The sequence below is a fragment of the Canis aureus genome, chromosome 17 (assembly GCF_053574225.1).
Source record: "Canis aureus isolate CA01 chromosome 17, VMU_Caureus_v.1.0, whole genome shotgun sequence".
Classification (NCBI taxonomy): Eukaryota; Metazoa; Chordata; class Mammalia; order Carnivora; family Canidae; genus Canis; species Canis aureus.
The window spans coordinates 21,671,301-21,688,883 of NC_135627.1; the positions used below are offsets into that span (position 1 = coordinate 21,671,301).

General features: G+C 33.4%; 1 long non-coding RNA gene across 1 annotated transcript in view; it reads left to right on the forward strand.

Moving 5' to 3' along the window:
• Nucleotides 1–17,583, forward strand: part of LOC144287843 (uncharacterized) — a 68,038-nt gene that overhangs the window by 45,533 nt on the left and 4,922 nt on the right. The window contains exon 2 of the long non-coding RNA XR_013355625.1: nucleotides 16,189–16,272. This is a non-coding gene — a long non-coding RNA (uncharacterized LOC144287843). The remainder of the gene's footprint in view (nucleotides 1–16,188; nucleotides 16,273–17,583) is intronic.

A 17,583-nucleotide genomic window follows, 5' to 3' on the forward strand; every position in this document is an offset into this window, starting at 1 on the left:
GTTACTGATTTAATTTTGTTACTAGTAATTGTTCTGTTTGGACTTTTTATTTCTTCCTGATTCAGTTTTGGAAGACTGTATATTTCTAGTAATTTATCCATTTATTCTAGGTAATCTAGTTGTTGGCAAATAATTTTTGTAGTATTATCTTATAATCCTTTGTTTTTCTGTGGTGTCAGTTGTTAATTCTCTTATTTGTTTCTGATTTTATTTATTTGAACTTTTTCTCTCTCTCTCTTTTTTTTTGTGTTCTTGTTGAGTCAGGGTGCAAGTTTATTAATTTTATTAATATTGAATGTATTTTAATTGCAAAATTAAATGAGACCAATATTAAACCTATGTCTCAGTTTATTTTCCAAGTTACAGAACTCTGAAACCTGAGTATTATCTTCTACACTAATGATGCTTCAAATTTATGCACTCAACATAAACCTCAGGGGTTATTACCAAGTCTTTTCTATATACTTATCACAAAAACATCATGTAAAGATTTGACTTACCCTGACTAGATAAGATGTGTAATTTCATGCATAATATTTATCCAGTAAGTCAAGTTCATATCAAAACCTGAAACAATTTGAACTGATGTCTTATTAATCCTCAGTAATCTTAAATTTTAAGTAAAAAGACCAATGATAATTAAAATAGTTACTGCCGATAAATGCCATTATTAATTTAACTCCTTATTTTTTGCTTCAGGGCATTTTTACCCAAATATTCTCTGCTTATTTATAGATGCTACTTCATTCATCTACTTTACAGAGACAGACACTCTTAAAATTTTAGCTGTTTTCAGTAAAATCAATTCATTTTTTTTTTTCTTTTTTTTTTCTCACCTATTCAGAAAACGTTCTCAACCAAGTATATAAAGACATGTATTTCTGTTTTGGATTTTTTTTTTAATTTTAGGACATTTTTCAAAACTTGAATTTTGAGGATCAACTTCCAGAAGTGCTCCTTCTATTAGAAATATGCTTATATTAAATCAGTAAATATTGAGTTTCAGTTGTGTGATTAAGAAAATATTAGCCAATGGGTATAGCCAATATCAAACTTCTTCCTGGTACAATGACAATGGCCTGTTTTGTTTGTTTGTTCTTTGTTTGTATTTCAGCAACTTAACACTTTAGAATGATCAAGCCCATTACCTAGTAACACTCACTTACCTATGGGAACAAAATCCTGAAAATTCAGTGTTTTTTTTTGTTGTTGTTGTTTGTTTGTTTTTTTAATGTCTTCAGTCTAGTTAAATGCTGTGGTCAGGGGCACCTGGGTGGCTCAGTGGTTGAGCATCTGCCTTTGGCTCAGCTCGTGATCCCGAGGTACTGGGATTGAGTCTTTCATCAAGCTCCCTGCGGAGAGCCTGCTTCTTCTCCCTTTGCCTATGTCTCCTCCTCTCTCTGTGTGTCTATCATGAATAAATAAATAAAATTTTTTAAAAAAATAGAAAATATGCTCTAGTCAAAGTTGAGACGTTTCTTGAAAAGTACAGTTCTGCTTTACACTGAATTACTTTTTTACACTTTTTCTTTGTAGAAGAAATTAAACATATATTTTTAATTTAAAAATTAATTGCAGTATAATTTATATACAGTTCTGTTTCCCATGGGAAACACAGTTCTGTGTGCAATGTAGTGATTCAACAATTCTATATATTACTCAGTGCTCATCATGATTAGTATACTTTTAATTTCCTTCATCTATTTCAATCATCCCTTACCCACCTCCTCTCTACTAACCATCAGTTTATTCTCTATATTTAAGAGTCTGCATTTTTGTCTTTTTCTTTTACAGATTCCTAAACTCTACATATGAATGAAATCATATGGTATTTCTCATTATCTGACTAAATTCACTTGGCATTATACCCTCTAGATCTAGCCATGTTGTTGCAGATGGCAAGGTTTCATTTTTTATGACTAAGTAATATTCCATTTTATATATGCATGTGCTACCTGTTCTTTATCCATTCATTTATCATGGACACTTGGGTTGCTTCTATACTTTAGCTATAATAAATAATGCTGCAGTAAACATAGAGGTACATATATCTTTTCAAATTAGAGTTTTCATATTCCTTGTGTAAATACCCAGTAGTAGAATTACTGGACCATGTGGTAATTATATTTTTATGTTTTTGAGGAATCTTCATACTTTTTTCCACAGTAACTGCACCGGTTTGCATTCCTACCAACAGTATATAAGGGTTCCTTTTTCTTCACATCCTTGCCAACACTTTTTCTTGTGCATTTTACTTTAGCTATTCTTACAGGTCTGAAGTCATATCACATTGTGGTTTTGATTTGCATTTCCCTGCTGATGAGTGATGTTGAGCATTTTTTTCCTGTGTCTGTTGGCCATTCATATGTCTTCCTTAGAAAAATATGTTTGTATTTTCTGCTCTTTTTTTTTAAATTGGATTTTATTTTGGTGTTAACTTGTGTTGGTTCTTTATATATTTTGGATACTAACCCTTTATTGGATTGTCATTTTCAAATACTTTCTCCCATCCAGTAGGTTGTCTTTAGTTTTGTTGATTATTTCCTTTGCTGTGCAGAAGCTTTTTATTTTGATGTAGTACCAATAGTTTTATTTCTTCCTTTTGCCTCTCTTGCCTTAGAAGACATGTCTAGAAATATGTTGCTATGGCCAATATAAGAGAAATTACTGCCTGTGCTCTCTTCTAGGATTTTTATGGTTTCAGGTCTCACATTTAGGTCTTAAATCCATTCTGAGTTTCTTTTTGTGTGTGTAGTGTTAGAAAGTGGTGCAGTTTCATTCTTTTGCATATAGCTCAAACATATACTTTTAATTTTAACAATACAAAATCAACCAAGACATAAGAATTGGTGAGTGCTAAGCAAGTTAGAATTTATATAATTTTCAATGTAAGAGGTAGAAATTTCATACCAAATAAAACTGAATGGGAAAGAACAAGCAGATAAATGGTTGTTTTCCCTGAAACTTTTATGAATGTTTCAAAACAAAATTTCAATATAAACTAGTTCTCACTGCTCTAGTAAAGGCATTATAAATAAGAATCTCAATCCATAAGTGCAATTGCTATCTCTGCATTTTTATAGGGCAGGATGTATGGATAGGTGGATTGAATATGACCTATTCAAAAGTGCATCAAACACTTTCCCTATCTGCATTCTCTTTGGAAGATAGTAAATAAACCACTAACTTTTTACATTATTATTCTAAATGAAATTACTTAGTTATTACTCTAAGTGAAGTTAATTGGCCTGAAAAAGAGTAGCTCATGAGGAGCTGCAAACTCTTTAAGAGGTCAGCATAGTAGGTTTGCTCCATAGCAATAGTAGTGACTATTCAACAAGATATACCTCTCAGTATGTTTCAATGTGATACAATACAGATATGAGCAATAAGCAGTGAGTCACACTCTTGCCTCTTAATACCAGCAAAACAACAAGAGGTTAATTCTAGTTTTCTGTCCACTCTAGTTAATGTTGGCTGGTGAAAATTTGCTAACTAGTTTCAATTTAAATCTGTGGCTAAACTCAGTTGGGCTTTAGTGCTGCTTGACGTTTCTATCACATATATAAAACATTTGGTCCACTTATTCTTCTGTTCTCCTAAAAATTTATTTCATATCTCTATTCTTTCCAAATCCCCATTTCTTCAAATTCCCTACTCACTCTCAGCTGAAGAGTTTATTTATTTCACTGGTAAAACAAAAGCCATAAGAAAAGAACTGATGTAGTGTTCTTTTTTTAGTTTTTGTTTTACTAGTGAAATAAGAAGTCTTCAAACTGTGACTGGAGCAATGAGTTTCCCCCCCGACTTTTATATTTTTTAACCTATATAAAAGTCTATGAGGACAAAGTGCTGAGATGCCATGGAAGCTCCTTAGTAATTACAGAATTGTATTCCTCTTTTCTGCTTTCCTGTTCTTAATAAATGGCTTATACTCTCAAGTTTGACTCTGGGCATTAAATGATTACAAGATTTCCAATGATGATTTCTGAATTCCAAGCAGAAATAGAAAGGACAAAAAGAAAAGTACATATCCCCTACTAAATCAGCTCCCTTTAAAAGAATTTGCAAGAAGCCTACACTCATTCTCTTTACTTATAGTTTATCATCTCTCCATTTCATGGAAGACTGGGCACAGGGTAATGCTCATAACAGAGGAAGTCTATGTCTGTGAAAGATGGGACAATGGATATTGGATTAGCAGCTAGTAATGTCTATGACAGTTACCTGTGTGTCAAAATCTTCACACTTGACCTTAGGCCAAAGTCTGAGAAATAATAAAATCTTGATTTAAAATATGAGGTCACGGGGCAGCCCCAGTGGCTCAGTGGTTTAGTGCCGCCATCAGCCCAGGGCATGATCCTGGAGGCCCCAGGCTTGAGTCCCACGTCAGGTTCCCTGCATGGAGCCTACTTCTCTCTCTGCCTGTGTCTCTGCCTTTCTCTCTCTGTGTCTCTCATGAATAAATAAATAAAATATTTAAAAACAAACAAAAAACCCAAAAAAAAACAAAAAACAAAATATGAGGTCACTGAATAATCCTTTCCATCTCATCTGGATGTTGTTTTATATGAGGAGAAGGAAGGTATAAAGTAGAACACAATGTATCTCGTCCCATCACACCCAATATACAATAGTAGAGAATGTACAGGAAAATCAATATCTCTCTCTCTCTCTCTCACACACACACACACACACACACACACCTTTCCCAATCAGAAAAGAGGAGAACAGAAAACATGCCAGGCACTGACTCAGAACAGTGCTCAAAACCCATTTATGAGGACTAGCTAACATCTCTTACCTTGGTAATAGAATAAGGACTTTGTTTTCCTCTGTACATGTGTCTCTGCATCATAAATAAAATGTTTCTTCACTATTAATTGCCTTTGTAATTCATTCTGAGATACTTATTGAGGAAGAAGGGGTTTTACAGGACATTTCACACTTCAAAGAATAGTATAGTTTTGCGAGTTTATGATTGTTCCGAGGGCTGTATCACATGCAAAGGTAGGTGTGTGTGTGTGTGTGTGTGTGTGTGTAAGGGGGTGGTAGACAAGGACAGCCAAGTTTTAAATATTTTTGTAGTTAATATTCTCAAAATCCTATAAGGTTGCCTTTACTTCCTGGGCAATTCCTTGTGTGACTAATTACAACCAAGAAGTTGTCTAGATACAGCTTTTGAAGCACAAAGATTCTCATGTTTTACTTACTGACAATTATGTTCCATTTATCTTCTCAAGCCTCATATTGGCAGTTATCCTGAAACTATATAAAACTATAATTAAGAAGAAAATATTTTAATATGGTCATCATGGGTAAACTCAATCTCAATATATGGCAGGGATTATCAGTGGAAGATGCCTTAAAAAGTCTATTGCATATGGTTTCTCTCCTGGTAAGATTAATTTTCTGCAATAACTGCTTTAAGAGCTCCAGTTTGGGCTACAGAACAGTAACAGTTGGCTTTTTTCCCTGTGCTTGGCTCCAAATTATAGGACTCTCGATGAACTCTGATTGCAGGGCATGGGCAGAGTACATCCCCACTATCAAAACAGTATTTCCAAAAAAAAAAAAAAAAACAAAAACAAAAAAAAACAGTATTTCCTTTCATTTTTGCTTGCAATCTTGATAACTTTATCTGAATTCATGTTTTTCTTGAAGAACTTTACTGAATAAAGCCTAAAGGAGGTATCATATAGAATGCTCTAAACATTTCTTATCATTTTCTTTAGTTTCAAATTCTCAGTAAGCATGCAGTCTGCTTTTAAATATACACCAAGTAAAGGTTTGACCAAATATTACTTAGTAGTAGTAGTAGTAGTAGTAGTAGTAGTAGTAGTAGTAGTATTACTAATACATCGACTCTTTCTTGGTTTATACTTATGTGATGCCTCCTCACTACCTTTGTTCAGCCACATTTTACTTTGTGTCACTACAAACCTCTCACAAATTGTGTCTACTAAAGGAATTGTGTTTCGTAAACACCAGAAACATGCATAAATAAGTTAGAAGTTTATTTCTCTTTCTTTCTTTTTTCTTAAAGATTTTTATTTATTTATTCATGAGAGACAGAGAGACAGAGACATAGGCAGAGGGAGAAGCAGACTCCATGCAGGGAGCCCGACATAGGACTCGATTCCGTGTCTCCAGGCTGGGCTGGAAAGCGGCGCTGGGCTGCTGAGCCACGCGAGCTGCCCCTTATTTTTCTTTCAAGTAAAACATACCCGGAAGAAGGTAGTCCATGTTTGCTTCTGGTGTCTTCATACTAGAAATGAATGAGTGTCTTCTATTCTCTGTATATCAGAGAGACAAGATTCCTGATGAAGATTCAGTCTACTCTTCCTGGTTCTAAGGAAGGAGACAGAAGGATGGGTAAAGGAGAGAAGGCTCTGTTTAACTGATCACAGACCATGAATCATGCTTACTCTCAGTAGCAAAAGCTATTGCAAGAGTAGCTGTGACATTTAACTTTAAAAATATTGTCCAACTCCAGTAATACAAGGATTATTCAATAATTAAGGAGTGATTGCTTATTCAAAAGAGTACATAACCCCATCATCACATCTGCATGGATACTCACTCTGCTTTATCTAAATGAATATTTAGGCTCCTCGTGTAATTTTTTGCAATATATTAGCAATATATTTATTTATTTCTGTATGCTGGCTATTTTAAATAATGCTAAAATGAACATGGGAATACATATCCTTTGAATTAGTGTTTTCATTTTCTTCTGATACTCAGAAGCGGAATTGCTGGATTATATGGTAAATTATAGTTCTATTTTTTTAATGTTTTCAGAAACCTCCATACTGCTTTCCATAGTGGCTGAACCATTTTGCATTCCCATTAAAAGTGCACAAGGGTTCCCTTTTTTTCCACACCCTCACCAACACTTGTTATTTTTTGTTTTTGGTTTGTGCTTGTTTTGTTTAATATATAAGGGCCATTCTGACAGATGTGGTGATAACTCATGCAGTTTTGATTTGCATTTCCTTGATGAGTGTCTTTTCATGTACTTGTTGGCTATCTTTATGTCTCTTTTGGAAAAATGTCTATTTAGATTGATTATTGTTGTTTTCTATTTAGTATGAGTTCTTTATATATTTTGGATATTAACTCCTTCTCAGATATAAGATTTGCAGATATTTTCTTCCATTCAGTAGATTGCCTCTTCATTTCATTAATGGTTTCCTTTACTGTGCAGATCTTTTTAGTTTCATGTAGTCCTACTTGCTTATTTTTGCTTTTATTGTCTTTCTTATGGTATCAGTTTCAAAAAAATTATAATCTCCAGGATGACTGCCTAGGTTTTGTTCTAAGAGTTCTGTAGTTTCTGGTCTTATATTCAAATCTTTAATTCATTTTGAATTAATACTTGTGCATAAGTAAGATAGTGCAGTCTCATTCTTTTGCATGTGGCTGACAAATTTTCACAACACCATTTATTGAAGAACCTATCCTTTTCCCATTGTATATTCTGGGCTCCTTGGTCATAAATTAATTAATCATATATGTATGGGTTTATTATTGGTTCTGCATTCTGTTCCATTGATCTATGAATCTGTTTTTATTTCAACACCATACTGTTTTGATTATTATAGCTTTGTAATATTGTTTGAAATTAGGGATTATGGTGCCTCCAGTATGATTTCTACCTTAAAACATTTTTGTTATATACCATTTTCTATTAACTTTGCCTCATTTTTCTTTATGCTGAATTGTTCAATGAGGGTGGCATTAGCTGCAAGTGGCTATTTAAATTTTAATTCAATATAATTAAAATTTAGTTTTTCACTTACACTGTACAAGTATTCAATAAACAGGTACTGCTGATGACTATCACGTTGGATAATACTGATGGTACAACTCCATTATAGAAAATCTATTAGGGAGCTCTATATAATGAAAATAAATAAGCTTTTAGCACTGGAAGATAATAGAATAGTACATCTCAAATCTTGACAGATGCAGCAAATATTCTATGTAAAGGAAATTGTATAGCTTTAAGTGCATAATTAGAATGGAAGAAAGTTGAATGTTAATGAGTTTATAAAAACAAAAATAAATAAATAAATAAAAACAACAAAATATAACCCCAATGTATGTAAAGTATATACTAAGAAAATAAAAAAATGGAAAATAGGCATATAAAGAGGATCAAAAAAGCCAAAAGTTGATTCTTTGAAATTAGTAATGAAATTCATCAACCACTATTCAGGCTTATCTAGGAAAAACAAATGTTACCTAGAAAATAAGTGGAAAAAATTAATACAGGATTAATGATAGATATAACAATGGTTAGGAAGAAAATGTGATTTACTATTCATAATATTGCTCAAATAAATTTAAGCATGTACAAATACAGCAATATCTATCTAGAAAAATGTGATTTACTAGTGCTAAGTCAAGAACAAATAGGCATCCTGAATAATGACATAATTATTAAAATAATTGAAATAGTAGTAAAATACAACATTAGATCAGATTTTATAGACTAGTTCTACCAGATTTTCAGTGTGTAGATCATTCCAATATTATAGTAAACTAGAAAATAGAAAAGAGTAATATTCTGAAACTCATTATGTTCATTCATTAAGATTAATGCCAGAGCAGAAAAGAGTACAAAAAGGAAAATACAGACCAATGAACAAATATGAAAGATTTTAAAATATATTAGTAATTGATATTAAATTCAGTAGCATATAAGAGTGATATAACATGAGTAAATAGAATTTATCCTTAAAAAATCTGGGTTGATTTAACAATAGAAATACATGAATACTTTTGCCATATGTACTAATTAAAGGTTATAGAATCATTTTTATTGATGCTAAAAAGCTTAAAAATATATAAGAATATATATTTAGTAACCATTTATTATAACTATTCTTAGCAAACTAGAAATTTCAGGTACATCACGTAAACTCAACAAAACACTCTATAACACACCCTATTATTAATTTTTTTTAAAAGTTGAAATATAATTGACACATAACGTTACATTAGTTTTAGGTGTATAGCATAATAATTCAACAAGTCTGTAGGTTATGGTAAAACGCAAGTGTAGCTACCATCTACCACTGTATGATGCTATTACGGTACCATTGACTATATTCCCTATGCTTTGCCTTTCATCCTTGTGACTTATTCATCCATAACTAGAAGTCTGTATCTCCTACTCCTTTTCACCCATTTTGCCCATCTCCCAGTCCTCTCCCCTCTAGCAACATCAGTTTTTTTCCATGTATTTATGGATCTGTTTCTGCTTCTTGTTTTTTCTTTTGTTTTTAAGACTCCATGTATAAGTTAGATCCTGTGGTATTTGTCTTTCTCAGTCAAACTTCTTTCATTTGGCATAATACTCTTCAGATTCATTCAAGTTGTCACAAATGTCAAGATCTCATTCATGTATGTATGTGTGTGTGTATGTATGTGTGTGTATATGTGTGTATATATATAAACATACATATGTATGTTACATATACACACACACACACATATATATGTTTATACAAACATCTCATCTTCTTTATCTATTCATCTATTGATGGACACTTAGGTTGCTTCCATCCTTGCCTGTTGTAAATAATGCTACTATAAACATAAGGGTGCATGTAGCTTTTCAATGTTTTGTTTTCTTTGGATAAATACCCAGGAGTAAAATTACTGGTTCATATAGTATTTTTTATTTTTAATTTTTGAGGAGCCTCCATACTTTTTCCCATAGTAGCTGCACAAATTTACATTCCCACCAAGAGTGCATGTTGGGCTTGAACTCATAACCCTGAGATCAAGACCTGAGCTGAGATCAACAGTTGGATGCTCAACAGACTGAGCCACCCAGGTGCCCCCAAAGTGCATGTTAATGGAGAAGTTTTTAAATCATTCTGTTTAAAATAAGGAACAAAATATGACTGTCTGTTATTGCCATTTCTGTTCAATATTGAAATGGTTGTACATTGAGAGTAAAAAAATAAATACAAAGGACTTGGTAAGAAAAAGAAGAAACAAAACATTCATTATCTATGAAGCCTATTATACCGTCCCTTTGCATGTTTGTTCTCATCTCTTCCCTGTTCCTGTTCAGCTCTGTTCTGTGTGTCAGCTTTCTCCAATTTCCAGGCTTCTATGAAAATTGGCTTCCTGGTAGGTACAGCCAGTGGAAGCTGTCAGCAGAATCTTGGAGGTTGGGAGGACCATGAAGCTTGCTCTCTCTAAGGTGGTATGTCCAGCAGCAACTCATTTGTTTGTTTGTTTGTTTGTTTGTTTGTTTGTTTGTTTGTTTTAAACTACAAAAGACAGTTCCTTTGTGATCACAGTTTCTATAGGGAATCTCCCTATTTCCCACTCTCATTATGGTTCTAGCAGTTTCTGGAAAACCTCAGTTTCTGAGCACGGGTAAAAATTATTTCCTTCTAGGGACATCTGGGTGGCTCAGTGGTTGCACATCTATCTTTGACTCGGTCCTGGGATCAAGTCCCCATCAGGCTCCCTGCGTGGAGCCTGCTTCTCCCTCTGCCTGTGTCTCTGCTTCTCTCTCTCTCTCTCTCCCTCTCTCTCTCTCTGTACTCTCATGAATAAATAAATAAAATCTTAAAAAAATGATTTCCTTCCATCGTTTCATCAAAAGTAAGTGGCAGAGGTTTTGGTTTTGGCTAAATGCTGCTTTTCTCACTTCTCTGGTTGCTCTTCCAGCTTATGTATCCAATCCCTGATGTTAGTATTATTCTCACAGAAATAATTTCTGTGATTTCTCTTAACCTGACCTGAGTCTGAGTAATACAGGTATAGTCCAATAAAGAAGAAAAGGAAGTTCCCAGGACAATGGTAAAGAACTGGAACAGAAAGGAGCTGTAAGCCAAGACAACCAATTGATAAAAATTGAAACCTGAGGATGCAATAAATAGTGAGAAAGGATGTTTTGAGGTATCTTTGGTTTGTTGTTCTTAATTCCACACTAACTCATATATGAAGCTTACTTACCCCTCAGTATTGTTAATTTAAAAGATCCTAAGAGTGGCCATACCCACTTTCATTACATGGCCTAGAATAAACCTTCCTGTTTTTTTTTTTCTTTTAAAGAATTTAAAAAATATATTTATTTGAGAGAGAGAGAGAGAGAGAGAGAGAGAGAGAGAGTAAAGCAGGGGGAGGGACAGAAGGAGAGAGAATCCAAAGCAGACTCCCCACTGAGCATGGAGCCCCCAGCCAAGGCTGGACCACAATCGGAGACCATGACCTGAGCCAAGCCAAGAGCCAGGCGTGCAACAGCCTGAGCAACCCAGGTGCCCCTAACATAAACCTTTCTAAATTGATCAATATTCCACATAAATCATACCAGGGATGCAATATCCTTGGCAGGCAATCAGGTAAAGGGCATATGATTCAAGAAGAGATTCATAATACTTTATTTGCAATGGAAAATAAAGTTCCAGCAAGTAAAGGGGAGAGATTTCAAGAGAGAACAAAGAAAATGGAATTGAGAACGTATCTCAAGTAACATGTTTATTTTTCAGGGTTGTCCACAGGAAAAGAACCAATAGGTTATATATAAAGGAATATTAAGGAGATTTATTATAGGAATTGGCTCACCTTGTGACAGAGGCTGAGGAGTCCCACAGTCTGCTATTTGAAAGCTAGAGAACCAGGAAAGCTGATGATACAATTCAGTTTGAATCCAAAGGCCTGAGAAGCAGAGGAACCATTGGTATAATTCTCAGTCTGAGATCGAAGGCCTGAAAACCAGAAGGCTACAGGTGTGAGTCTTAGAGTCTGAAGACCAGAGAATCAGGAGCTCCTATGTCCTGGGCAGAAGATGGATATCCCAGATCAGGAAGAGAGAGGAATTTACCTTTTACCTTTCTTCTACTTTTTTGTTCCCTTCTAGTCCCCAAAAGGTAGGATGATGCTCACCCATGTTGGTGAGAGTGGCTCCCTTTACTCAGTCTACTGAATCAAAAGCTAATCTCTTCCAGGAACATCATCACAGACACACTCAGAAATAAAATTTTACCAGTTCTCTGGGCATCTCTTAGCACAGTTGAGCTGACAAATAAAATTAACCATTACAAATAGGAACAGAATTTGAGGAAGGAAGTAGGGGGCTAATACTTGCTGTATGACGCAGGATTACTGCACAGTGGGGATGGAGTTGTTATTGACTTTAAGATTTTGATAAAAGCATCCTTGGACATGATGGACATCAGAACTTGATTGGTTATGTTCCATGGCCAGAATCAATGTGCTTTAGTCTTTGTTTAGGTATCTTGACTAAATATTGGTAACTATTAGTGATGCAAATATTGGAGTCTCACACGCTTACATGCTATGGATTTTAACCCTAACAACAGTCTAAGATGAACTCTTACAGGGTAGTAATAATGTATTCTGCTTGTCATAGAAAAAAAAGATTTTTAAGATTTAATTGTATATGGGAATTAATCTGCTTGTAAATTGATACACATTTGTTAACTTTTTATTTATTCTACAAATACTTTCTGAGCTCATTATGTGTTAGGCACTATCCTAGGTGCTGAGGATATGGCAGTGAATGAACATGTCAGAAAATCCCTGTCCAGAGTTTGTCATATACTATGAGATTTGATTATACATCTAATGAAGTGCCAGTGTGCTTTGGAAAAAAAATTCAATAATACGAACATGTGGGCACCTGAATAGCTCAGTTAGTGGAGCATCCAACTTTTGATTTCAGCTTAAGTCATTATCTCAGGATCCTGATATCCAGCCTTGTGTTGGGTTCTGTCTCAGTGGGAGTCTACTTGAGAATTATCTCCTCTCCCTCTATCCCTCCTCCTACACACTCTTTCTCATGTAAATAAATAAATCTTTAAAAAATAATATAAACATGAAAATTCTGGTACTGTGGTAAGTCCAACTTATAAACAGAGTAGAATAAATCTCCTGGATATCATACATTAATATGTTCAAGTTTTGTATTAGATTATGTAAATGTGGTAGATAATGAATATCAGTTATGGTACCTCTATTATTCTCAATTCAGGGGAAAATATGAGTTGATAACTTATACACAAGTAAACTTCTAGTTCACTTCCACTGAAGTGATAAATATCTCATTCCCAAAACATCACATTTCTTATGATGGCCTTGGTAAATTCACCATTGACTTACTCATAATAATTTTCAGTGCAGTAAAAGAAGCATAAGAAAAATCAAAGAATACTATAATCATATAACTACTAATGAATCCATATCTTTAAAAATAGAGAAGCTTTTATACCTACATGGAAAAAAATCTATCTTTTCGTGTTTTAAATTCCTTTAACAATGTAATGCAAGCTTCTTCTATTTATACTGCATAGTTTACCTTAAGCATTTGAAGGTTCATGCTTTTGTACATCTGCTTAACCTTAGCACCTGGCTTAAAAATGAATTCTTAGAGTTCATTTTGCAAGGAGAGATTTATAATATTAAAAGTATACCTCAGGCTCTCAATATTTTATGCATTAAATTTGGGAAATTTATTATGAAAAACATGACATTGACTCCAATATTATTTTTAAATGTAGTTTTCATTAGTTTTCCAGCATATACTAAAGAAAGGAAAATTATTAGTTTAAATGAATAAGATTTTTAATATTACCCAGTACAGAGCACAGTGAGTAAAATACTCTCTATTAGAAGAAATTGCTTCTCATTGGAGATATTATTAAACTCATTGGAAGGGAGCAAAGATGAATTAGCAGCCTTTGTAACAAATCAGCAGCCACAGAAATCTTGGGAAGAGAATTGCTACTTAAACACACCTTGTATAAGTAATTTCCAGACAGGGAAATTCTATGATGGAAGAGAGAACATAACTTTAAATTTACTAGTTTGCAAGTTCAGGGGAGTAGAGAGTCATTAGAACAATATCCTAAATAAGAAACTGAATTTTACAGGCCATTTTCATGATATAATAAATCACAAGTGTAGCATAATTGTAAATGGAGGGGGGGGAAAACCCCACCAATACAATGATGTTAATAACTAGTTAAAAGAAGAAGGCATTATTATTAAAGGATATCCTCGAAGAATATATTTGTTGGCTTTATCCTTCTATCAAAGCGTCTGTATCACCAAGCAGGTAACTTACAAAGATCCATGCTTGGTAATACAGATAACTTGATATAAGTATGTAACTTAAGAATGAACCATCACTTTTGTTATATTGTATCATTCATATGAACATTGTATGTCATATTACATTATTATTATATTGATTTCTTCCCTTTATCTATATCTACATTGTAAAGAATTTATGTGAGAGCTCTTCCAGTTTTTCCCTCTTCCTACAAATGACTTTGCATCACTGTATTTTCAGTAGATGAGTGTTATTCTAAAATGTTTTAAAATTCTTCAGAGATTCTACAACTTCTTATACCAGTGATAGTATTTAGTATTATCTGATATTGTTTGAAACTGTCAGCTTGACAAATCACTATTACTTTTTTACAATGATTTCACATATAAAAATATTTTCTTATTATATCAATATCACTTTTATTTCTATTTCCTCTACTTAGTTTTTATCAGGAGTATTAAACATCATAATTCATGTCTATTTTCTTTTACCTTTCTCGTCACCTTTCTTCTGATATTTTTACCACTTATATTTTATTTGTTTACTTTCAAACCTTATATAAAGAGTTGGTTGCTTCATTTCCCCCCAGTAATTTGTTTGTAATGTAATCATCTTACTCAGTGCTGAAAGACAAACGCAATTTCTTTAATATGGTCATCAAACAGACTGCCTCTTATAAAGAACTCTACAGCTGCTTTTATGTGGAGGTCTGAAACATAATTCAATTTGGAAAAACAGTATAAAAGAATAGGTTTTTAAATATGCATGGACAAAAGAAAAAGTAACAATAATTTTGATTAATTTTGAGTCTAAAAGTAAAATGCTGGTCAGTAATGAATTTTTAAATTTTAGAGCTAATAATATCTAAAAAGGTGCTTTACTGTGATATATATTATTTATAATGTAATAGTCCTCATTATTATAAAAAGCACAATGGCTTAAGAGTTCAGAAATTGGGGGCATGTTTCAGATATTTGACTTTGGAAAGTCACCGAATTCCCAAGTCTTCGGCTTTTACAATGGCATGAGCAGCAAGACAGGCTGGATAATGTCTTGGCATCTTTCCAAGGCAATGAGATACTGAGCCTGTCAATGCAAGTGCAATTTGTATTTGCCTATGGAATCCTTGGTTACTTGGATTTAAATTTGGGTAACTCCGTTGTTCTGGAAACTAATAAAATAATGAACTACCATTCTGAAGATCCAGAAAGCTAATCAATCTCCTTCCTGACAAGTATAAAACTTCTCTGTGTAATCTATTTCATGCTTCACATTCATTGTTTGCTTTTCAGACAGTTATAAAGCTTTCTACTAGGAAATGTTCACTTCCAGATTCCCTTTAAACGTAAATTCTGTAAGAATTTTTAAATACCAAGGACTTCTCTGATAGAAGGGCAACAGTTTGATATATTGTAGGATTCATTAAATAAGTAAATCACTCATTTAAAAAATACTTTTACTGGTACTGTTGCAGACGTAAGGGTCGGTTATACAAAGAAACATATGACTTAGCCTCCTACATTATAATCACTTACATTCTAATGGAGAGAACCTCCAAATATTTAAGCAAGCTTAAAAATCATGAGAGGTTCTGTATAAAAGACAATGTGTGAGTTATCTGAAGGGCAATTACTATATTGTGTTATTAAGATAGAATGATCATTTCAAGAAGAAGATACAGCATGAGCATTGCATATAGAAGTCAAACAAGCACAACACCAGAAAATATATAAATAGCTTTGTATGTCAGGGGCATGAAGATAAGTAAGAACTATCAGAGGAGATGGAGAAGTGGAATTGTTAATGACATTTTGTATCTTGCTAAAGTTATTGGATTTTATCCTGGGGATTTGAGGTGGGGAAGTGACCCTATCAGAAGTATGTTTGAAAAAGATTATTGTATCAGCAGCGTGAAGGATAAATCTGACTGGGATCTGAAGCAAGAAGAACATTTAATAGATAGGAGAGATGCAAAGAGCAGCATAGACAGTGCACATTAGTGAGCCTTCAAAAATGTTTATTGAGTTGAAATGAATTGAAGAAGTTTGTTGAAACTTTCCTTTTTCACGTCTTATTTTTAGAAAATGTCAATAGCAGTTATTCACTGGGTTGCTTCAAAGTTCCTCCGCTGAACCTCAAGAGAGGGTGAGATAGTTGAAGTCTGGGTGAGTGACCCATCATCACAGATGCTTCAAAAATGTCATCAAACACTTCTCTACAGATGGTTCTATTGTTCAAAATGGTCTTTATAGGTCCTGAGTCTTATGCTGCTGTTTAATGCACAAAATAGTATCCTCCTTTTTGCAATGGAATCCAATAGGTACCTTAATTATTCCCTTTGCACCTGGGCAAACAACATGTTAGTGTGCACATCCTCTTTGATTGTTATAACCACTCTCCTTGGCTCTTAACTACTCTTATGGTTATTATGTACTCCATTTTCTTTTCTAGGTCATTTTTAGAAAGTTTTGCCAATGAAATAAATCATTTAGCAGTTCCTTGTCAATAATATTGAAAGCTAAGATATACCAAAGAGCAAGCTGCCTACTGATGATTGAAAGCTGACTGCAGCATTTTTATTTTTGGAACATATCCAGAATTTTCTAAATGTATCATCATAACACTGTCATATACATGAAAAGAAATATAGCTTTCCTCATTTTACAAATGGATGAGTTAAGATACAAAAGACTGACTTATAAGAAGTTAATAAGAGTGCTTAGTTCAAAAGGAGAAAGCTATCCCACCAGCACATGACAATATTTCAACACTTTTATTATCTATAAGGCAATAATATTTTGTTCATTCACCTTAGACAATGGAAAATATTTTTCCATATTCCATAATATTTCATTCATTCACTTTAGACAATGGAAAATATTTTTCATAAACACATGCATGCACATTTTCTTTTTCGGTGACATATATATTTTCAAGCTATATATATATATATATATATATATATATATATATATATAGCAAAGATTATATATATATATAATCTTTGCTAAAAAAGCCTAGAAACAATGACCAACGCAGTAACAGTGAGCACCTTGGGAAACAGATTTGTGGTCTCCTAGATTGTACTTATACATTAAGATAAATTGTGGTCCTCAAATAAATAGCCAAATCTAGATATAGTGCAAAAATGCACAAAATTGGTCTGAAACATTCCAAAAAATCAAGGAATCTATCAAAAGCTAACAGGAACATGTAAAAGGGATTCGGAGTTCAATTCGAAGAGGCTTCTGTTGTTAGAAGAGGCAATTTGAACAGCCAAACAAGTGGGATTAACTGAACAAATTATTGAATTTAATAATTAATAAGATAATAAATTCATGAATTGATAATGTTATGTAACAAAAAACTTATTAGTCACATTTGGTGGATACTGGAAAGCCAAAGTATTCTGAAAACTGAGAAATAAAGGAAAAGACTCAAAGTTTCATCCTAACATTCTTGTACAAACTGCAACT